The sequence below is a fragment of the Amblyomma mixtum genome, chromosome 7 (genome assembly GCF_055824585.1).
Source record: "Amblyomma mixtum isolate Tamu chromosome 7, ASM5582458v1, whole genome shotgun sequence".
Classification (NCBI taxonomy): domain Eukaryota; kingdom Metazoa; phylum Arthropoda; class Arachnida; order Ixodida; family Ixodidae; genus Amblyomma; species Amblyomma mixtum.
This window is the reverse complement of record NC_143018.1, coordinates 37,060,033-37,081,717: the sequence shown is the minus strand read 5'-3', so window position 1 is coordinate 37,081,717 and position 21,685 is coordinate 37,060,033.

The window sequence follows — 21,685 nt, the reverse complement described above, 5'->3', positions numbered from 1 at the left end:
CGTGCGATCCTTTTTTCGGTAACGGTAACGGAAATGCGTTACCTTTTTTTGTAGGTAACGTAGGGCGGTAACGCGTTCTTTTTTGTTAGTGTAACGAGTAACGCATTTAGTTACTTTTTTTCGGTAACGCCTACAACACTGGTGAACACCTAGTGCGGCGTTCGCTTTGCCCGCTGCGTCCATGTCTTGCGGCCGCCGCGCTACGGCGCTTTGCGCGAGTGAACACAGTGGCCAGGGCGATGCTGCCCGGCGCTGTAATGATTTCTAGCGGCCGTGAACATCCACGTAGCCGCTGCAGCACAGATCATCGGAGCGCTATTTCATTACCTTCTCATTTTTGCATTCCGGGCTCATTCACATGGCTCGTCTACTTTTATACACTTTTTTGTTTTTCAAAAGAACGGAAAGGAAAAATTTAACGTCCATTACCTCGCTAACAGGGACGCGTTCATCACCTCGCATCTCGTGGCCGTGGCCTTTACGCGATTCCGACTCAGCGGTTAATGTTAAGGGTGATAACTTTCACGTTACCGTGGACCCTAATGAGGACAGTATCCACTTGTGCCTCGACAGTGTGTACATTGAAGTTGGCACTAAAGGCATGAGACAGCATTGTCGACGTCATCAAAAGAAGCCGATGCTGTGGCGCCATATGCTCTGTGTCGCTCCGCTCCCGCGTAACATGGACATGACTTCACATAAAGGCAGACTACAAGCTCGGGTTCGCACGCTTGAGAGGCAATATGGATCTAAACAGGGCGTCTACTATGCAGACATCACAGGGCCGTCGGCCGCGGGATTCTGCACGGCTGTCGTAGTCCCCCGGGGAGTGAATGTCGATGGCCTATCGTTTAGGGCCCCGAATTCAACGCGAGCGGAGGAAATAGCAATAGCTCTCGCTGCCACCGATCCAAAATCGAGAACGGTTAGCACAGACATTCGCCGGGCCTGTGAACGCTACCTTGCAGTGGAAATATCACCTCTTGCCTCCCAAATTGTAAGACGGGCTCTCGCCGATCCAACTCGTTCAAATGTAATCTGGGCTCCTGGCCACCAGGGTCTACGAGGCATTGAGGCCGCTGATGCGGCCGCCCGAGCGATCACACACCGGGCTCCTCATTCTAGCTCTCCTGGCTGAGTAGCTCATAAACCGCTTCTGCGGTCCCGCGAAATCTTAATTCATTACTGCGACAGCTACCGTCTCTACCCAACACCTGCCAAGGGGCTGAGCAAAGCGGAGGAGCGAACTCCACGGCACCTGCAGTGCAGACAGGAACTCTTCTCTGTTCTGCCATCGCCAAACACTTTGATCCGTACATAGATGGGCGCTGCCCGAACTGTGGGGAGATATACGATAGCTTTGACATGGTGTGGCCATGTGCTCAGAATCCTCACCTTCCCCCACACCCACCTGAGAGGCATGGGAGACTGCCCTGCGTTTAAACGTGTCAAACTGCTCAGAGTGGAAAGCCTAACACACTACGCTATGGCGTCGTACACTTTTTTGCTAAGGATCCGTCGGATAAGGTGTGTGAGATCTCGGCAGTCTTTTATAACAAAAGCTTAACGGCACCGGAGCCTCGAGAGGAGTAGCAGGCGGTTAGCAACGGCGTGCCTAGACAACGGATATGCGTCTGGAAACAGGTAGTCGCAGCGCCGAGCTCCGCGCTTGGCCGCGGAGCAGCGCCGCAGGATCGCTAGTCTTATTGCATCTAGGCGTGTACTAGTTACTGTGGTTGACCATGATGACGTCATAGTATAGTAATGACAATACATTGGAGTAAACAATGTCCACATGTAATGCATCATTGTAAAGATGAAGTTTTGCCTAATTAACATTAATTATACAATTTAATTGCAACAATTAATGAGTTGATATGTTTCTATAGCAGTGGATAACTACAAGTGCTAAACACGATGTGACCTGCTGCTTTACTTTGAAAAATTTAGCAAAATGTAAGAATAACAATGGGTGAATGGATGACGTCATATACCCTATAACAGAGTGCAAGTCACGTGACCTAGCATAACGTCACTCTGCGCGTTGAAAAGGTGCCTACCGGGACTGATCTCGCCGCAGACGGCGCTGACGTGGAAGGGAACGAAGACGCAGCCTCTTCGGCGAGCTCCCGTGCTGGTAGTTGTCCGGAACGTTCTCAGCGTTACTGACGCCAAGCCGCTTCTAGTTACTCGATACACTAGAGCTTTCACTCTCTAACTAGGTTGAGCAGTAGTTAAACCACAGCTAATTTACTTTTTTCACTCCCACCTTCCCCTACGGCGTGGTTGAGGTGTCCATCGAGGCATGAGACAATGACCGCGGCTTTCACTTCCTGATAACCAGTCATTAGCCTGGAGCTGCATAGGCATGATGCCACTCGCGGTCACTGAATTTCCGTTCGCAGCGCAGTAGCCCTGGCTTCAACTGTCTTGCGTTCTCATCCTGTGAAGTTCATTGCTCGAGTATCGCTTCATAAGAAGTAGTTCGAAGAAGTGCGTTTGGGCGCTGCATCAACCGCACCGTATGGTTTGTTTTCCGTGACCCCAGGTGGTCGAAATTTCCGTAGCCCTCCACTACGGCGTCTCTCATAGCCTTAGTCGCTTTGGGACCTCAAACCCCATAAACCGTTGTTGTTAATGTTTCGTGCTCCTTCAGTCATGTGGCTCACGCACTGTGCGGTACGAATAGGAAAACTTTTTTGAAATTGTACAAGGTTGCAGTTTGTATTGTCGTAATCGTGTATTAGGAGTCCGAGTATTCTACACGCTGTCACCTTTGGTACCTGTCTGCCGAGTAGGGTGAGTTGTAACAGGGCGGTGGTTTTGTTTTGGTATTGCATTCGATTCATCAGGAGGAATTCCGACTATTCTGCTGACGGTTTGAATCCGGTTACGTGGAAGTGATCCACTATGGTGTGTATGCTTTCCTGGAGGGTCGTTTCAACGTCCCCTGGACATCCGGATTCGTTCCACAAGGTAACGGCGTAGAATGTGGGATGACGGTTTCAGATCGTGGATAGAGCTCTCAGGCATATATTAATGTGGGTTGGAGATATAATGGATCCTTGAGGTGGTCCACGGGTAATGTTGACTGGGGAGGAGAGAGAGACGGCGCTGCCTTGAAAAGGGCTACCCTACCTTTGAGAAAACTGCGTATGTAATTGTACATGTTGGGGCCGCATCGTGTGTCTTGAACGGACTTGAGTATGAGATCATGTGTAACATTATCGAGGGTCTTTTTTATGTCTGTTGCGAAAAGTGCCTGTGTCTGTGCTGTCTTTGGCTGCAGAAGCGTGCTTTGTGGTATGAGAAATACGTCCTGCGTGCCAGCATTATAGCGGTATGAGCTTGTGCGGAAAATGTTTCGTGTTTCCTAGGTGTTCTCCTTGCCTCTTTTGCGACTGAGAAATGTACGCCATGTTTTCGCAGCTAAAGTTTTCATTTGGGAGAAGGTGTTCAAGCATGCTCTGGCGTGTTTCGTTGCGTTCGTTGGCTGAGTCAAGTTTCTTTGCAGTGTCAGTCAGGCGGTGAAGTCTGTTCAGTCTTTTCAAAGCACGTTAACGGGATCTCTGTTTTGTTCATATCAGATTCTAGCATTGACGGTATGTGTTGGATATGTTGTTGATATTGTGGAGCTGCGTAAATGGTAGTAGTAGTGTGTGGTTGTAACATCGAAGAAGGAGTGCTTGGATTACCAGTCGGCGTAGCTGTGTCAGTTTTTCTAGATGCTAGGCTACGCACAGGGCCTTTACTCGAGGCACATCGTTGCAGGATGTCAGCAGCATTTGCCGATGCCATTGGCTACGACAGTGGTGCGTTAGGCTGCTTGTCCTGTGCTTCTGAGACTGCGGCGTCTTCGCTGTTTGCGATGGCTATTCTAGATGGTAATCGGGTGGCGTTGCGTTGCTGGGTGTGCTGCAATAAAGTGGAGTCTGGTGCTGGTTGCGCATTTTGATGCGTTGTATATAGATTCATTCAGTCTGCTTATGGTTTTTATGGATCGTTGGCTCTATGATCTCCGGGGCAGAGCAGGCAGAGGAGAAAGTACTGGGTCTTCAGAGTGGCCGAGTTAGATAAGTGAGACGTCACGAGAAAGAATATCGTTCAGGCGTGCTACCGGCATCATCATCATCATCAGCCTGACTACGCCCACTTCAGGACAAATGCCTCTGCTATGTCTCTACAGTTAACCCTGTCCTTTGCCAGCTGCGGCCACCGTATCCCCGCTAACTTATTTATCTGATCCGCCCACCTAACTTACTGCGTCCACTGCTACGCTTGCCGTCTCTTAGAATCCGCTCCGTTACCTTTAAGGACCAGCGATTATCTTCCATTTGCGTAACATGCCCTGCCCAAGCCCATTTCTTCCTCTCGATTTCGACTAGGATGTTATTAACCCGCATTTATCCCCTCACCCTCTCTGCCCACTTCCGGCCTCTTAACGTTACACTATAATTATTCTTTCCGTAGCTCACTGCGTTGTCATTAACTTGAACTGAACCCTTTTCGCTAGCCTCCGCGTTTCTGCCCCGTAGGTGAGTGCCGGTAAGATACAAGTGTTGTATACTTTTCTTTTGAGGGATATTTGTAAACTGCCATTCATGACCACAGAGAACCTGCCATATGCGCTCTGTCCCATTCTTATTCTTCTAGTTATTTCCCTCTCACGATCCCGATCTGTGGTTACTACCTGCCCTAAGTAGACGTATTCCCTTACTACTTCCAGCACCTCGCCACCAATTTCAAACCGCTGTTCCCTTGCTAGAGTGTTGAACATTCCTTTGGCTTTCTCGTTGTAATTTTTAGACCCAATTCGGGATACCGGCATGGATGTGGAAAAAAACAGAGGTGCCCAAATCTATATCTTCCTAATCGGAAGTTGAGGATAGCTTTGAATAGTTCGTACAAAGCAGGTTTTGAGACAGAAATGAGCTAGGCGAGCCTGAAGGCAGTCAGGAAGATGCGCCAACGGCAGAGGACAATCATCCAGCTTATATAATCGACATAAGCTAACATAATCAAGTTAATAAGGGAGTAATTACTCATTGACGTCCACCCGAGCGCAGCCGTACGGCTACAAAGGAAAGCTATACAGCTTTCTCAGAAACTTCGTAGTTAAAGAAAAATTCGTCCTGGTCCGGGGTACGAACCCAGGACCACCGCTACACCGGAGCAGTCGCTCTACCAATTGAGCTAACCAGGACGGCAAGCTTGGACCTCAATGAGTAATTACTCCCTTATTACAAATCTACTCCACCTTGGGGGATTCTCCGAAACATTTGGTCATAATCAAGTTAAATTTGAGTAACTTCGTTCTGTTTCATTACCCTCACAAATTACTTCCTCAGTATTTTATGCTGCCGCTTCCAATCGCTTTTACGAGTGAAAGTTCCCATCTAGTTGTTCATCTTGCCTCATTCATACATTATTTTGTTTGTTTGTTGTTCTTTAACGTGCACGGGGCTTTAGCATCTCGCTCCCATCACCGCAACGCCACCTTGAGTCTCAAGGTGATGGTGCTTGGTGCCACCACGGACCCTTAGCCCCCTTATACGGAAGCTGTCATCCGCACCGTGGCGATAGTTTTTAAGGTGAATGTTAGAAACCATGAACGGCGGCGGTTGGAGCCATGGTCAAGTTCCGGCCGACGGGCTCCCCGTCTGTTTACGAGTCAGGGGCTCCGGGACCTTTCTGTAAATAAGAATGGGCAACACAGGCGACATTTCAGGAACCGTCAGCATACCTATATCGCATGAGTTCCTCTTCCTCCAAAAAGCCTGATGAATTCCTGAAAAGCAACTGCACCGTAGAAGGCTCCACTAGAAATCGACCGCACTGTGACTACTTTCCTCGTTTCCTGATATTTTTTAATTATTTATTGCAAGTACCTACAGCGCCCATGAGGCATTATGGGGGGATATTACTACATACAATAACACATGCACAGAAGATATTGGGAAACATGTCAGCAAGGATAACACAGCATACTAAGAGAAGACTAAAGGAGTTCACAAGTAGTATGAATGGTAACACATCGGCAAAGCGCTGGTAAACGCATGAGACCTGGAAGAAATACATCAGGTTATCATTTCAACAGCACTTTGGAAACCAGGTGAACAAACCACATCAATCGGAAGCTTATTCCAGTCCAGAATTGTGGTAGGAAAAACGAATACTTAAATACATTCATGCGGCATTGATAACTCTTCATCTTTTTCGTGTTGTCTAGTCTCTCCGAAATGTAATACGGCTGCTTTAGATAAGTGTTTTTATCAATACCGGTGCAATCATTGTAAATGCGGTTATTCTCACTCCCTAGTAGATAACGACAAAGTTCCTGCAGTGTCTGTTTTTGTTATTGCTAGAACCCTTGAGAGAATGATAGGAAAAAATTACGAAGCAAAAACACTTTCATCCGATGACCTTCTGGTTGAAGTTTCGCAGGAAGATCACTCTGACATCCTCTCAAGCAAAAGCAGTTTGCTCACCATCTGGTGACAGTCACCCCTCAAACGGAATCTAAACACTGTACAAGGTGGTATATCAGAATGCGGTCTGATCTCCTGAAATGCTTCCGAGATCAAGGTGCGATTGCCCTTCGCCGCATCACTATGAGGCGAAACGAGGCTTTGGCATCCGATATCGCCTTAACGGTGCCGTCTACCAGATACTGTGCAATCGGAATCATCCACTGTCCCTATATCCCAAACCCGAGAAGATTTTTCAACTACGAAGAGTACGGACACGGATCCAAAACATGCCGTGGAAATCTCATCAATGCGAAGAGCGGTGCCTATGAGCGCCTGACTGATAACTGCAGTGCCGGTCAAGCAGAATGTCCCAACTGTCACAGGACACACGCTGCGCATTCACGAACACGTCAGGCGTTCCAGAAAGAGAAAAAAAAGAAATCGAGCAACACATGTATGCGCTATCACAGATTTTTTTTTTTTCACACGTATTCTTTTAACAAAGACTCCACTAACAGTTCTTGACAGTCATGAAGGAAGCTTTGTGGTCGGAGAAATAGACTGATATATGTTCGACTTGGTACACCAATGCTTGATTCTCAAAGACGAGATGTATACAAGTGCCTCGCGAGGTTGTCACAGCCGTGGGACGCGTTACGAGCGAGAGGAACGGGATGGTCTCCCGCATAAGTGTTAGGAAATTGCTGTTTGTCTTTATGTCAACATTAAAGTCCCCCACTACTAACATCGGTGTGGATCGATGGACGGTTAATGCGAGTTGCAGGAAGTGCACGACGTCTTTCGTGAGTGCGGTAGGGGCGAAGTAGGCAGCTACTACCAGCAAGCCGTTGGGCAACTTTGCGGCGCACAGTTCGCCAACTTCATGTGACGTGCCAAACATTTCGACTGGTATTGCAGAGAGACCTGTGCGCAAGTAGATAGCGACTCCCGCCGCTCTGTTGTGGTCTCTGCGAGCACCACAGCAGTATAGGAAATCTATGATTTCGAGAGGCTCTTCGGGATCCATCCAGGTTTCAGCAAAGCAAAGTACAGAGGAATGGCGCAGAATGTGATCGTGGTGTACGTCCTTGGCATGTGCGGCAAGGGAGCGTACGTTAAGAATCTGGTTGTGAATGATGAATCAAGTGCTGCCAGCGAATGACGCGTCCATTGGCTGTCTGCGTGTGTTACTGATGTGTGGTTAACATGTTAAGCTTCGCCTGTAAGAGTGGAACGCGACAGCGTCTTGCAACGCTGCCAGGGAGTCCACAGAACGCCATCGCCAAATCGGCCGTACGCCTTGCTGGACGGTAAATTTATTTTTTGAGGAAAGGAAATGTATCTCTCTCGCATATCTGGGTGGACACCTGCACCTCGCCGTAAGGGAAAGGGGGAAGATGGGAGTGAACGAAGACGCCGTATTAGCTAGACGCGCCTTTGTTCATTCCAAACCATTCAGCTGGCATTACGGAGTGGCTAGCGTGCTCGTATCGCACTCCGGAGACCCTGGTTCGATTCCCCAACTCGACCAATTTCGTTCTCGGTTTTATTGATTTATGCGGTCTAACTAGAAAGGTTAATTAGGCTATTTCATATTTATATTATTGTATTTCTATCCATCGTGTTCTGTCATTAACCTGTCAATTGTTGGAACTGTCTAGAATGTTCGACACAACGTATATGAAACGAGCAACGTCTTACTGAGTGGGGAAGTGCGTGGTGGTGGAGGGAACGCGGCTTCGTACTTATGTTTTTTTTTCAGCAGCGTCTCCTTCCGCGGACGCTGTTGTCGCTGCGGCGCGCGTCTTTCTTTTCTTTTCTTCTGACCTCTTCGTTCTCCTCTATATTAATTAGGGTAATTGATTAATTAAGCAATTAACTAAACTCAGTCCAACTTAGTTGCAGCATCACTATACGATCCCTTTGATTGGTTGCATGGTTACTAGCCAAAGTACAATTGGCCCCATTTGAAATTCGCGCACTGTGACGTCACGAGCATTTCGACCAATTGAAAAGCGTGACATTGGGGGCGGAGCTGGTTACGAGGCCGACGCCGACGCCGACGACGACGCGAAACCCAGGAACGGACGCCAAAGAGCTGCGCTCTAAAAGACGTTGCCTGCTACAAAAAGTAACTGAAAGTACAAAGCGTCACTACGAGCTATGCGTGCTTAACAAAGCACCCTCCGTTACAGCTGTACTGTCTGAATCGGGAAATAGCGGAACTTGAATACTTACAGTTGATGTATTACTGCCCTGCAGCCTTGGGCAGCGGGAAATGCTTTGGTATACTAATCAAGACAACGACAATATGCAGCGCATACTTCTATTTATTTGTGCACATGCCAAGAGGGAAACACTATTACACGAATGCAGGCACTGTTGCTTCTTCCGTTGCTGGGTTCATAGGGTCTTCCAGCAGCTGCTCGAGGGCTTGCATACCAAAAAGAATGGACCGCCAGATTGCGCGCAAAGAGGGAAACTATAAACATTTGAAAAAGTCCTAATTTGTAAAGAAAAAACTTTATTCCGTTATTCCAAACCCCAAACCTAACTCTGACACTGAAATGAAAGTATAGGTTGCAGCAAGACAAAGCATGTTTCATTTATTGCCCCTTCAGTCCTTCGAACACTTTGCCTCAGACAGGATCCCCGTCAGAAAATCGACAAAAGAGAAGAAAAGCAGCTCGGAATGTTGCAACGGTAGCTGTGTGCACCGCGCTGGAAACTGCGGTTTCATGCCCTGCTGAAAAAAATCTATGATGCAATAACCTCATAGAGGCTTCCTCATAAAATATTACAAAATTCGTATAATATTCTGTGACATCTTTTTGATGATTGCACGACTTTACAGAAATGTATGACATTTGTATGATAATTTTCTATGATTTGTATGATAATTCTATGATATTTGTGTGACGAACTCTATGAGCTTATTGCATCGTACAACTTTTTTCAGCAGGGCAAATCATCAGTGGCCAACGCTTCCATAACTGGCGAAATGCTGGACACCAATCAAAGTTTGTGTTTAGATGTGGTGACAGGCCAACCATTGGCCATTCTAAGGAAGGCCAAGCATGGGCAACAATTGGAAATGCCTTGACCATCATAAGGCCTTCACTCTAACACCACGTTAAATCCAAGCAGTTTCTTTGATTGTAGGCCAATCATCTTGGTCAATTAGTATTTTAGCTTTTTCCTAGAACCATTTTTTTCACGAACTGCAGGTGCTTCTAGATCCCTGGACCCTTCTGTGAGATTTATTAACTGTACACATTAATTTTGGGGCCACCACATGCCAAACACCTCAAATATATACAATCCCTTCTAGAAGATCACATTCTCAAAAAACACCAATATCACCACATGACCGGATGGTGTGAAATGCAGCAGTAAGCAGCTGACAGCATTGCTGCGAAAAGACTTCTGTAAGGAAAGGTGCAAAGTACTATTTGAGCCAAGCACCTAAAGAATTACACATATTTGTAAATTTGCCAAAGGCTACACGCATGTCTTTTTTTTTTTTTGGTTCGCATTTACAGCACATTTCAATTATGGTGAGGCACCGTAAATTCAAGGACTGTTAGATCACTTAGTTAAATCACTTAATTTCACAAAAGCCACGATGACGGTAACGCTACCAAGGCATTCAAAAATCTTACCCGAGTATAAACACTGCTAATGAGTTATCTCGGAAATGTCGTTCAAATGCAATATAAATATTATTTTACGGAAAATACCGCTTCTCTTGCTTGACAAACCGAAAAAGTAGCCGTAAACTCGCGTGTCAGCATACAAGCCGAGAGTATCTGTCAGAAGTGCTGGTAAATTTTTTTTTTACTTATTTTACAGGCCTAAGATACAGGACTTAGGCAGGAGTGGACAATACAAATCAACAAATTCAGAAACAGCAAACAATTAGATACAGGACGTTGAATGATAAATCAGAACAAAGACACAAGATACTGTTTACAACATGAATGCATTTTGATGGGGGGAGGCACAAGGGCGCAGAGGAATCACGAAACCGTTGTACTGTTGACCGTATCGGCGGATAACAATTCCAATCGCAAATAGTGCGCAAGGAAAGGAATTTTTAAATGCGTTAGTCCTGCACGAAAAGTCTAGGACTCTTTTGATGTGATAGAGCGCGTAGAGCGGCGGCGCAGGCTGCCGAGATTTCGGCTTCTACCCGACGCGCTGCCACAGCTAGCTCGTTCAAGTCGCCGCAGTGACTTCTTCCGCAAATAGAGAGCAAACGTGGGGTGGCTCTGTCGGACAATCCTTTCCACTCGCTCCGCATTCGAAGCTCCGGGATCGGCGTAGACGTATTGCTCCTGCATCGCCCTGACGTTCTGGACCAGTTCCAACTCCCTCTGCATCCGCAGCATCCGCACACGAGCGGACCGGATCGCGGATGGTCCGGGCGCGTCAGCGCTGTCCGCGTGCCACGTAACGTGAACGTCCCTGCTCTGAGCGACCTTGAGCCGGCGGCGTGCACTTTTCTGGGCCCGGACCGCGGACCGAATGAAAAAGGCCAGAGCCTTTTTCAGTCCGAGGGCTTGTCGGCGGACCGGGATTGTTTTTGCTTCTAGGTGCGCTCGTCTGGCTAGCTATCCTGAATGAAGTCGTGCTTTGCTCCGTGCTGGCGCCTTTCATTTTGGCGCGCTTTTCGCCGCATTTGCAGCTCTAGTGCAGCATTGTGTGTCCTCCTTTTCGTATTTCTCTCACTGCGTCGTACTGTGTATTTGAGCGTGTGCGTAAATACCCGCTTAGCTTTGTTGTTTCTGCTTATTTGAGTGAATATGGAGAGAAGGAGCTCTGTGAGCCAGTATCTGGTAAAACTGCTCTGGACTAAGCCGCAGCAAGCGTTTGTACTCTCCGGGTCGCATTCAAGTAGGTCCTCGTACAGCAGGTCCTGCATGGTCAAACACTGTTTTTCCAACCTTGACTTTGTCCAACATAACCGTTTTAGACGCGAAAGCTTCCTTCTCGCCCTCAGACGCTTTAAAGGCGACAACCAGTGCGGCGAGACGACGTTTTCGTTCGGCGTTCATGTTTAAACTCTCGGCAGCTGAGTTTTCGAAGCCACGCTAACAGCGCAAGCCCGCTGTGGGCGAGAGTATGCGCGGATTGTCCGCTGCGTTCGTGTGAATGCCCGACGTTCAGACGGACTCCCGGATGCACGTGTCACGATAACCGCGCTGACGCGCGCGTACCATCCGCGATTCGGTCCGCACCTCTGGATCCACCTTCATGGAGATACGATCACGTGGTGGGTACACCAGTAATGGCAAGGCTTTGGGTTCGGTTCAGCTACGGTTTCGGGTGAAAATTCGGGTTCTGTTCTGTTTCGGGTTCAGGTTCGGTTCCGGTTCGACACTATGCTTTAGACAGTCAAAGTGCCCCTGAATTATTTGCTGTCCTTTTCGCCAAAGGTAGCTTCATATTCGCTACTGAGAGCATAATTAGCATTCGACTCGAAGAATTTTTTCTACTGCTAATTGCAACGAAAAATTTAGCGGCAACAACGCGGCACATAAGAGAGCGCGAAGAGTGAAAGAACATCTGGCGAGCGCGGCGCCTTGGCTTTCATGCTCATTGATGGCAAAATCACCGAGGTCCTTATCTGTGGGAATGAATGAACACCGTCCTGACGTACTTCCATCTCTTGGGGACACAGCTGGAACACCTTGGTTACTCTACTGTTGACTCCGTAAATGCATCTCTCAGTCAGACCGCTATCTCATATGCGGATCTGTCCCGCAAATAATGTCACAACTTCGGCTTCAGTGCCCATGGGGATTCTAGAGCACGTCAGAATTAAGCGCTCACCGTCAAAAACGTGACCGCTTTCCACAAACCAGCGCGAATTTCATCGCAAGCCAGGAACAGCAATACATTTTCAAAGCGACCAGTTATATGCATGGACACATCCACAGACCACGTACGGACCTTTGCAAATACATCATCTTGCCCAGTGTAGCAATATATTTATGATGACGATGATCACGTCCACGTTCACACCCCTTTTCAACGGGCTGTCACGTTGTTGTGAGCCGCCAGACATCACAGTGCCCCCTTACGCTGAGTTTGCTCGCGAATAGAGGGCAGCGCGAGATGAGCGAAGAGGACAGCAGTTCCTAGAATTTTCCTTCCCTCGGTGTGTTGTCGCACTCGGCACATCACTCACGTGACCTTTTCTCCCGTGCTCCGGTCCGTCGTGTGGACACTGACGTTCTAGAAGAGCGTGGTTACCGCTCCAAACAGTGCACATCTCGGAGATACGGTCACGTGGTGGGTACACCAATAATGGAAAGGCTTCATCGCTCTTAGGCGTTTTTCAATGCCAAATTAAAATTATATATTTTTGTTTCCTCCGATATGGCACTGCTCCACTCTTACATCATGGTACTTTTTTTTCGAATATAATCTCATGACACGTGTTTCAGTCAGTAATTAATATACTGTCTCATTAATGAGCACAGACCTCGATGTTTCATAAATGCTGCACTTACCTCCCAGTATCCAGCGACCTAGTACCAAGCACCCATTGCCAGTAACCCTGCGTTATTCCCAACACTGCTTCGTTATCAGATATGGCAGCTGGTGACTGAGTTCCAGTTCCTCTGGGAATGGGTATTCTAGCCAATATCGACGAGCAGTGCCAGAAAGGAGACAAATGCAAAACAAACCTGTTCATTTTGGCGAAAATGGTGGAGCGAGAGCTGACACGCTGCATGAGACACATTCACTCAAGGCGCAACGCTGACACAGTGCAAATGGTGAGAATTTTGTAGCCCTCCAATCTCCGAGATTAGACATGAAGGCATGCTGATGTCCTGCTGCATCCCAGTCTCCATGGGTCACACATGAAGTATTGCTGATGTCCTGCTCCATAAGGTCGGTGGTCATGTCTTCATGCAGATGATGTTAAACTAGTCGCGAAACCTATGCCGGGTTTTCTATCAGTGACCTCACCACATTGCATACCTTGAGAGCCATCCCTAAGCTCATACCCATGACATTTGTTAGGTAGTCCTCAGTAAACATAAAAAAACCTTCCCTGTCAGTTAGCTGTGCAGTGAATTCTTCGACGCATCCTGTGCAGCTTGGAATTTCCGCGATGTAGGGAATAGCCTCCGGAACCGTCCAGCCACGAGGGCTTTCAGACCAGCAACGCCAGATGCTCCAGCAGGTTTTCCACTTTCTTTTCGTCAACCATGTTCCACTGAGGATCATAGTCAGCAGTCGTGTTGTCCGGGATCCAGGCAGCAGGCGGGGTAGGGGTCCTGAAGCCAGTGTACTCCTGCGTAGAGTAAATATGCCGACTCTAGATCGAGAGCTCCACATTCTTGGAACTGCTGTCGCAGCCTTTATGGCAACACATCTTAGCCAAATTATAGTGGCAATGTATTCTAGACACAATGAACAAATATTACTATGCAGACCAAATACAGCGCGTACTCAGTAGTGTTCTCCAAATTATAGTACCAGTATAATGTAAGCACTTTGAACAAATTTTACTGCACACAAAATGCTGAGCGTACTCAGCAGCGTCCTGCCGCACCGCGGTGGCTCAGTGGTTACGGCGCTCAGCTGCTGGCCCGAATGACGCGGGTTCGATCCCGGCCGCGGCGGCTGAATTTCGATGGAGGCGAAATTCTAGAGGCCTGTGTGCTGTGCGATGTCAGTGCACGCTAAAGAACCCCAGGTGGTCGCAATTTCCGGAGCCCTTCACTACGGCATCCCCCATAGCCTGAGTCGCTTTGGGACGTTGAACCCCATAAAACCAAATCATAAACCAATCAGCAGCGTCCTGCTCCGTTGATGTGATCACGTTATCTAACTATTTCCGTGATAGCAGGACTGCGACGCTTTTAAGTCCTCAAATAGGTAAAAAATATTCTCCTTAATAATACTTAACTGGGAACGCGGGCAGAAAATTTTTTACTGGGGAGGAGCGGAGAATTAATTTTTACGTAGGCATGGTGCCTGCGTGACTGTTTTTGCCGCTGCCCGTCGCGTACCCTTGACGCCGTCACTGATTTTCAACGCTTGTTGAGCCTCGTTTTGAGCAAGCATCGCAGGAGTTAACTAACACGACTTCCCCTCAGCGCTTTGCCACCCTTCTTCCTGGAGCACAGCCAGTAATTTTTTCTAGGGCTATCTGTTGTTTTTTTTTTTTCAATACATAATGACATGACCATCGACCCGCAAGCGCTAGATTGATTTGTGATTTTGTGACTTGTGATTTTTTTTTCCTTTCAAGAACGCTTGCAACATCGAATGGCGATTCATTCCCGCCACCTGCATAGAGGCGATTACAAACCCCGCCAGCCCAGGAGAAATAAGCCGGGTGCCGCTTCCAAACCTGTCTTCCAGCTTAAAATAAATAGAATTTGCACATGGCATGCTTACACGGAGAAAAATTTGGGATTTACCTTTCTCAGCTCGAGCAGAATACGCCAACGCTTTTTCGAGGTGGTGATCCTGCTAAAAACAATCGCCGCGAGAGGCGTCAATCGTCGAAAGCACGTTGTGGGCATTTAAAGCACTGCATCCAACGCAAAACTGTCGCAAAAGTAGGCCCTCACAGCATACATGTATATTTAGCCGGGGTATGTTGCGTATTTAGCGAATGGAACATATGTGATCGTGCACGGTGGCCAAAGAGTTGCGAAGTCATCTGACCAATGGTCGTCCTATTTAGTTTCATTAGCATGGTATGCAAACCATTTCCTATCAAGGACGTAGGCTGCTAGCCAAGTGTGATGGACATTGAGAGGATTCCGAGACGTGTCCAATGATAAATGATCGGCCACTGCAGTGTCCCCTGCGGGAGAGGAATCAACGCTGGTTCACGGGGCTTTCGCTTGTGCCCCACTAATGGATGAAATAGCATGCACTTCTTTCCATCTGTTCTTCCGAAGCGTACAACTAGTCGAATATTCTTGAGAAATTGGAAGGCCCAGCATCAGGTTTGAAGTGCTCTCGTTTCAATGATGTTTTCCGAGGGTCCTCAACAGTGTGAGACTTGTCCTGCAGCCGACGTTGACGAAATGGTCCGAGCAAAGAAAGTCGTTTTCGGAAAGTGTCTTATGTCGATCGAGATAGCTGTGCCGCACTGACCCATGCCCTCTAGAGATTGCTATCCTTTCGAAAGGGTATCACAGCTCGTCAGCGCCACACACGATGTGTTACACGGTGGAGGCACACTCTAATTAACTTTTGCAACAATTTTTATCCGAGCAAATACCCCCTGCGTCCTGTTTCGCCGGTCACAAAACTACATATTGCAATGCAGCAGATTGAAGTGGCCAGCTACCATATAGTACACCAGGTGACTGTGCTATCCGTGCTTCCGCTACTTGAAGGACGCATCGATGCAGCTGCAGCAGGGGCGCGCCGTAGGTGACACCGGGCTAACCGCGTGCTGTGAAAAAGTGTGACGTCATGGCTGCCAAGAGGCTGCTGTGTCAAGCCCCCCTAATGAACTTGCGCAGGTCACGACTGTACGCAAAAGCGGCGTTGGATGACTGAAGGTGCTGGACGCGTTCTCCAAGTGCGGCTTCGGACGGCACAGAGCTCACCGTCGCCGAGGACAGGCACACGGTGAGCAGCTCACTCATTTCAGCCCGCGCGAGAATGCCGCACCCACAGCTATACGGTCTGTAGACGAAGCACGAGCACGTACAGTCGGACGAGTAAAAGCAGGACAGCGTAGAGTGAAATTTTAGTGCGAAACACCGACTAAAAAATTTGGCTGTGGCTTAGCTAAGGTTAAGCCTGGATATCTCAAAGCGAAAAGCTCTCGCTGCTTTTCAGCCAACTCCAAAGCTACCACTTCTGGATCGGTGTTGATGATGATGACGATGTCCTCAGGCTTAATGGCACATACCCTTGGCGGGGGATTGGCCAGGGTGTTTCTGCGCCGTCCGACTGTTGCTTTTTCTTCTCCTTCTATGGCGAGTGTCTGCGCCTGTTCTATGGGGAAGCGCGCCTTATGTACCCCTCCTTACAAATGCGCACTGCGCACGGATGTGGCGAAAGGTCAAACGCTAAACAGAGCGTATTTCTCTTTGACCAAAAATGCCCTACATGAGGCACACACTCTGCCCACGGTTTCACTCAATGTTGTACCAAAATCTATGTCCAACCATAATTGACCAAGCCAAACACGATGGCGACCTCCAAATTTGAATTGAGGCATTTCCAAAGTATGACCCGGGCCACACCCGAAATTTGACCTTAGCCTATTGGGACCAAATAATACTTGGTATAGGCAAAAACTAGAGCTTTCGCACTAGTAGGTTTAACCAAGTTAAAACCCTGACATCTTTTCTTGGATGCGTTTAGTATGCGCTCCCCGTACTGTCACACTTGTGTTGTAACCATATGTTTATGAACTTTCACAAGGCAACCATTTTTGGTGTATTAATGATGGAATCAAGCTCTTCAGTGTGATTTTTGCAATGGAATGACTAATTTTCACAAAACTACCTGCGGCAGAGAGACGACGACAGAACGAGCGTTTTCTCTCAAGTGCTACTTATAGTATACAAGCCACGAAGCTATCCAAACTTGCATTACTGGAAAGACGCGCCGACGCAGCTGCAGTAGGGGCTCGCCGTTGCTCGCACCGCGCTAACCATGTGCTCCGGAAAAGTGTGACATCAGGGCTGCTGTTTGAAGCCCCCGTAACGAATTTGTGCAGGACTCGACTGTTTACGAGCGCGGCGTTGGATGCCTGGAGGTGCTGGACGTGTTCTCCACGTAGCTCCAAGTGCAGCTTCGGATGGCAGAGCTTACCGAAGACAAGCACACGGTGAGCACATCATTCATTTCAGGCCGCGCAAGAATGCAGCACAGTTTACTGAATGGTCTGTAGACGAAGCACAAACTCTGACAGTGGCGCGAGTAGCAACAGGACTGCGGAAAGCGCAGTTTTTTTATATGTCTATAGTATGTGCTCCTCATGCATACAGCGACAGCGGTGTTGTAGCCGTGATATTTATGAAGAATCCCAAGGAAACCTGTTTTTGGTATACTGAGAGAGCAATCATGCTTGTGTGTGATTCTTGAAGTGAAGCGATAACCTTGACAGGAAGGCCTGAAGCAGAGAGACGACAAACAGAACGAGCGATTACTTTCAACCGTTTTATTTTTTTGGCGGGAAAAGCTTTTCTAGGAATGGCGGAGGGTGGGCACACACAGTTATGCCTGTGCTGTCTTGGTGAGCTTGACGGATAGGCTGCTCACATAGTCATCCGTCAGTGCATGTCAGTAGGACACGCACGAAGGTATACGTCGTCCAGAAAGCGTAACCCCCCCCAAGAGGCCATTCACAACCAACAGGCTCATCTCCACCGTCACGTACACCATATACCACTCACCAAGGAGTCGAACAATACATTCAGACAAAAGAATTCCACACCAAACGCAGTTACGCAGGAACAAGCAACCTGTACATTAAAGGGGTCATTTATGATCTCCCAACAAATCGTGGCGTTCTAGCCACGACCGTTGTTATGCATACTTAAAAAAAGAAGCAGGGCTCTACGTGGGCATTTTAGCTAAAAATTGCAATTTGAAGTTGACTCTAAGCCCCTCCCCCGACAGCGCCGCCGTCTGGTGGAAAACCGATGCAAAATCACCTTGACACATTACAGTTAAGCCGCCGAGATCGGCAGTAGACAGAAAAGGGAAGGACACGGACCTCTGTTGCCTTTGTCCCCCTGCCGTCACTCCCCCCCCCCCCCCTTTACCCTCAGCACTCCTATCCCGAACAGCGAGCCACCCACTCCCCTACGCTCGTTACGAGGAGTGCGCAGTTCACTCGTTCAGTTGAGAGAAAGCACCTGAGCGTTGGTTCACGGCGTCATGAATCGCGAGCGCGTTAGTCTTACCTGACTACCACACGGTACAGCACAAGTTTTAAAAATTCAATTACAAATTACTCGTTGCACCAAATGACCTCATTCCCATTTGTTCCGAGAGTCATAGCGAACAAAATGAGTCTGAAAAACGCAGTCATAACCCATTTAAATGTTATTCGGTGACAGCACCCACACATCACACAGCCATCCTCACTCCTTAAACCTTACCAGTTATCAACAGTACACCGACACAAACCTAAACACACCCGCAAGAATCGGCACGTGTTACATGCGGGCCCTCGGTGACCTTGCTTACATATGCAAGCCCGCACGTCTTGGTTAAGCCACAGGGTGTCTTAGCAGATTATCTCGGCAGCAACCTCCCCATCTTTATCACTATCCATACATTCAAAACCAAAATATTTCTTCCCCACTCTTCTCTTCCGTGATATGTCAGTGCACATTAAAGAACCCCAGGTGGTCGAAATTTCCGGAGCCCTTCACTACGGCGTCCCTCATAGCCTGAGTCGCTTTGGCACGTTAAACTCCGATAACCCAAAGCACTCAACTCCTCTGAGAGCGAGACAAACTTGGCTCTCATCTTGCGCCAGAACCAGCTCCCTGGGCGAGTAGGATTGAGCAAGCTTTACACACCCCCAGCAAACGAGGGAACAGGAACAAGGAAGGGGAAGGGGGCTTCTGTTCACCTGGGCCATACGAAGTCTTCTTGCCGAAACGCTGGCAAGCATCCTGAGGCTTTCCTCTTCCTTGTTCTCTTTGTGATTGCGAGAACCGTCTCGATACCTTGATCTACAAAAAGGGCACTGACATCAACCGAACTCTACAAGACATATGCACTGCGAAAACAATTCTATCGATTGGGACGGACAAACTTGTCCTGGGCCCCCTCGGCCTAATCCGAACCTCGACAAGGACAACACCCTTGATGAAGTCGAACGATCACTGATTACCATACGCCGCCCAACAGCCCTCGGACCAGACCACATGACACACAAGGTCCTCCGCAACCTTGACGACACCTCACTTTAGGAACTGATGGAGCGCTGCCCTCCACCTGGAAACATGCACACATCACTTTTATTCCCAAACCCAGCAAGGCAGTCATCCTCCGAAACCTTTGCCCTGTCTCCCTCATCAGTTGCGTGAAAAAACTGTTTGAACATGTTTTCCAGCGAGCACTATACTATCCGTCCCCATCCAGGTCAGGTATGTTGGTGAGTTGTTTAGCCAGGAACTGCACCTTGTGGAGTGTTCTGGATTGGGAGGGTTAATAAAGGTGACACTCCACAAGGTGCAGTTCTCTGCTCCCTCCTACTGAAATTAGCGTTAGCCCACTATCATACCTGACCTCCGCGCGGCACTATACACCTACGACACCACTTCATGGACGACAAAAGGCTCCATAGGAGAGGCATAAAATACTTTACAATATACAATTGATATTATCACTTCGAAACTGACCTTTATGGGCCTTAAGTGTTTTCCATTCAAATGATCACTCCACGTGATCAGACAACTTCCTCGGGTTCTACGCATACACTGCGACGCACCCCTGGCCAACAGACTTGGAATCCTTGGCCTCTATATATACAAGACACTTTGGGTGCCACCCTCATATAGAACTCCTAGACAAGGAAACCGAAATTAACGGCAGGCTTAATTCGCAGATTTGCTATATGCAATCACGGCCTGCCGAAGAGGGGAACCCTTAACATGACAGACGCCCGAATCACCAGCCGATTGAGTTATCACCTTTCCTACCACTTTCTCATAAAAACACAACAAGATAAAGCTGATGTCCTTATCATAAATACGACCGCCTGAGCACTCCGCCTGCAACTGTCAGTTTGGTACATTCCTTATTAGATTATGGGTTCACTGTACGGTTGGGCAGGTCTGTCATGCCGTAAAAATTGGATCGAGTACAAAACTGAGGCCTAGCGCTCTCATGTGGCGCATACAGAACAACTCCCATAGTCAACCTCTGTGCAGAAATAAATGAAACCTCCCTTGAATACAGAAGAATCGCTACCAAAACATATATACTATCCAGTTGTGGCGAAATGTCGTTGTTGAATATTATTTACCCACAAACCGCAAGCTACCTGGCCACTGGTATTGCGATTCGAAGAGATATGCCAGAATCTCAATATACAGGACACATTACCTGACAAATAGATTCACAACAGCGCTACGGAACGAGGACAGAAGGAACACGAAAAACACAGGACGGGCGCTGTCCTGACATTTGTGCAGCTGCAGGAAAAATAGTAAACGAGAATCTCACGAACAGTATTATTTACACAGGCCCCCTAATGGTACTGACATCTCTTCACTCTAGAAGTGCAGTCACTCCGTCACTGGGTGACACCATTCACAACATAGCAAAAGACAAAATTATGCTGGGTCCCCAGTCATGTCAGAATGAAAGGCAACGACAGAGCAGATTTGTGCGCTGCTGAAGCTTGTGGGAAGACAAAATAAACAATGTATACCATTTAAGGATTGCACGAATTTAGTACAACGTAAATTAAAAAAAAAGGGCATTCGCCTTGGAAAAATGAAGTAAATAGCAAACTGCGCTTGGTAAAGATAGCTTTAGGGTGAATGGAAGTCATGTGTGCAGCAGGAACGTTTCAAGCAAGTGGTTCTCTGTCATCTCCGAATAGGCCACACACACCTTACGGACCAATTCCTGCTAACAAAACAAGACAACAAGGATAGCTGCTGAGGTGTCCAACCCCCTTTAAAGGTTTTAATATTAGCCATTTCTAGAAATTCTTTCCTATGTGATCACTAGGTCGCACTAACGTTTTAGGCCCCCTACACCACCGATGATTCTTCACTTTTCTATAAAATTCAGCGGAAAAATTTTCGTAACACCGTATGCTTGGCGCATGATGGCCTTAGTTGCCTGTGTGCCATAAAACACTACACACACACCAACCGCCCGATGCATCCCGAGGTCTGATGGCAAAATCAGACAAACCGTTGCATCTCCCCCTCCGTCCCAAAGCAGAAGAAGCCCCAGCTTGTTCATCCTCAACACGTACAGCGCGCCAAAAAGCAGCGGAGCCCCCCCCCCCCCCCCACCCTTCGCCCCCTCCGCTTGCGGTTATTACAAAAGTGCTAAACAACCGCGCGAAGAACCCGAGGAGATTTTAACGCAAGAAACGTAAGCTGGGGTTACAAGCAAAAGTGCAGAAAAGAATCGCAACACTGGACATTAATGCAAAATGAGGCCCTAACCCGTTAACGATACACAACAGCGCGCAGCTAAACACCAACCCAATCCCACGATCACCAAAAACATCG